This window comes from Tamandua tetradactyla, chromosome X (genome assembly GCF_023851605.1).
Source record: "Tamandua tetradactyla isolate mTamTet1 chromosome X, mTamTet1.pri, whole genome shotgun sequence".
Lineage (NCBI taxonomy): Eukaryota > Metazoa > Chordata > Mammalia > Pilosa > Myrmecophagidae > Tamandua > Tamandua tetradactyla.
In genome coordinates this window covers 10062893-10066255 of record NC_135353.1, presented here as the reverse complement: position 1 = coordinate 10066255, position 3363 = coordinate 10062893, and positions in this window count along the sequence as shown.

Genomic DNA, 3363 nt, shown 5'->3' with positions numbered 1-3363 from the left:
AAGTGTCAAGTGAATGTATCCTGTGTCTGCGTATGTATATATGCGTGTATGAGAAGGTATAGGGGTTTTCTGGAGTGAGTGTGTGTCTTTGTGCATGTTTACAGATGTGTTGGGAGGTTTCAATATCTGTTTTTCAAAGTCACAATATACTTATAATTGGGGAGGTGTGAGATTATTTCAGTTAACATGTTGACAAATATTACAAAACCTAATTGTTGTGTTTTATTGAAGTGTGTATTAAAAATTAGTAATACACAAACTTTTGACTTCAAATATATAATTTCTTAGAAAGAGGTCAAAAGAAAAATGATTTGATATAAGAAAATAAGAAGTACATAAGAATAGAGGTAAAATACAAGTGTGGCATATCTGCGAATATGTCACCCAAGACCCTAAAGTTGTGAACATAGTGATTTAAATAGAATTGCAAAATATAACAAGATCATAAAAAAAATATATATATTTGTCTTTAGTCACCAGATGAAGTCCTTTTCCTTGAGGTAGTAGTGAAAGGGTTGTGACAAAAACAGCCTTTTATAATGTAATTGGCATTACATTTACAACATAACATGCCATTGTTAACAAGTGATCACCAGTATGAGTAGAAGGATAAAGAATCACATGAACAAGCTTAGAGTCATACAGTAAAATACTATGAAAAACAAGCATTTCACATAAGATCAGTAAGATATGTCACAATATTAAAGGAATAATAATGCAAGTAACCGGAGTCTGAAAAGGAGAGGAGAGAGAGAATGGGGTAAAAAATAATTGAATAAATAATGGAGTCAAATTACCCAAGTTTGATGAAATAAATTAACTCACAGATTTGAAAATCTTAGCCAACCTTCAATAGGATAAATTACCAAAAAACAAAACAAAACAAAACAAAACAATTATGCACATAATACACAAACTTCGAAAGATAAAATCTCGAAGGTGAACAGAGGAAAATAACACATTATATATAAGGAAATAACAACTCAAATGACCATTGACATCTTATCAGGAGTTAGAAACAGTGGAGGCCCAAAGAGAGTAGAAGAATATATTTAATGGGCTGAGAGACAAAAGTTGACAAACTAGAGTTTTAGGTCCTGAAAAAATATTTTTCCAAAATAAAGGTGAAATAAACACCCAGTATACGCTGTGTACCAGAAACTTATTGAAAGCATAAAGCTGTCTACCAGAAACAGAGAGAAAATATAAAGTTAAAATAACAGGTTGGATAAAGATATACCATGCAAACATTAATCAAAAGAAAGCTCGAGTTGAAGAATTGCTATCAGAAAAACAAGGATTCAAAATAAGGAATGTTACCAGAGATAAAAAATGGACATGTCATAATGGAAAAAAAAAATGCTCAGGTCACCTAAAGAAAATAATCTTAAGTGTGTATGGGACTAACAATGTATGGGACTAACAGTGCTTAAAAATACATTAGAAATAATAGATGATATATCTGAAAGGAGAAACAGATCCAAATTTATAGTTAGAGATTCAACATCCTTCTCTAATTGTGACAGAACAAGTGAACAAAATATCACTAAGCAGCTAAAATGATACTCCATTGGTGGCAAATGAATGCTTCCCCCTTAGTACTGAGAAGAAAGCAAGAATATCTGGTCTCATTAATTATTTCAATATGGTACTTGGGGTATCAGCTAGAGTAATAAAATAAAATAAATGTATTAATAAAGTCATATAGATTAGGAAGGAAGAAGTACAACTGCCTTCATTTGCAGGTGACATGATATCCTATATAGAAAATCTTAGAGAATCTAACAATTTACTAGAACTCATAAGTGAGTTTAGTAAGTTTGCAGGATATAAAGTCCAAGAAAATCACATATTCCTCATACTAGCAACAAACAATTGGAAAGGGAAAAAATACCAACTCCAATAGCATGCAGAAATGAGAAAGATTTAGGGTATTTTAGCCACTGTGTTTTTTGTTTGTTTGTTTTTTTAGCCAGTGTTTTAAAGCAAATGAAGACATAGTGTTATTAAGCTTTCTCCTATGAATTGATCTTGAAAATTTTTTATTTGGTAAAATATTTAAACTTCTTCTGGTAACTTCACACCTCATAATAAGCATGGATTTGTACTTATTTACTTTGCATGATGACACTGACCTTTAGACAAAAGCAATATATTACTGACTTTCAGTAAGATTCAATCAAATTCAAATTTTTAGCATCTATTAAAATATAAATATACATCTATTTAGGACATAAAGCTGGACCTACTATTTACCCTACTTTGCATTCAGACATTCAATAAATGGAAATTTGAATGCTTCTTTCATGGCTTTTATGTAAAATTAATATAATACTCTAATATCAATGGTGGCTTATAAAAATAATTTGTTTAAAAAAGCAATATTCATATGATTATTTTACCCTTTCGCATATATAAGAATGCTATTAACTGTTAGCATTCTCCCATATTATGGAAGATACAATTTAAAACAAAATAACAGAACACAGTCTTCTCCAAATAATTATTTATAAAGAAATCTGGAAATTTTTGAATTATTTCATCAAATTCTTTGCCACCAACATTTGAGTGGATGGGCTTCTTTTCATGGATGGGCTTCTTTTCATGGAAATATTTAATAGTGTGCAGAATGTAAACCTCATGAGGACAGAAACTTGATTTTGTTCTCTGCTGTATTCTTAGAGCCTAATAACACAATGCCTGCTGGAGAGTAGCAGTCAATAATTATTCAGTAAACAAGTAGATGAATAACAGCTTTCTTAGCTTTCTTTGCCTTTAAACTCTATTGAGGAACTTCAACAATGCTAGAGATTTCTGCTTAAAACTAAAAAGAAATTTAGCTTCCAAGAAAGAGAGAATAACGAGTCTATCAAACCTATGTTACTTTGATAAAAGAGTGAGAAGTTATAAAAGAAATAATATTTTTGTTGCAATAGGAATAAATAAATATGTTTTCCTTCTTCTTTGATAGGATTAAATGAGAGATTCCATTAAAATTGCTTAATATAGTGTCTGATATATAGTATGGGTTCAATAAATTATGGTCACTATAGAGTCACAGGTAGAATAAATAAACAAAAGAGATACCGAGGGTGGTGTGACAGTGGCTCAGTGGCAGAATTCTTGACTGCCATGCCAGAGACCTGGGTTCGATTCCCCGTGCCTGCCCATGCAAAAAAAAAAAAAAAAAGAAAAAAAGAAAAAGTAGAGAGAGAGATACAGAGTAAAAAGTAATGCAGGATGAGGAAATTTTTCAACAGCTAGATTCTGGGAGTCTCCAGTCACACCAACTTGAACCCTCCTTCCTGCCCCACCTACCGTCTTGTGAGCAGCAACTTAATTCAACGATTAATTAAGTTATTA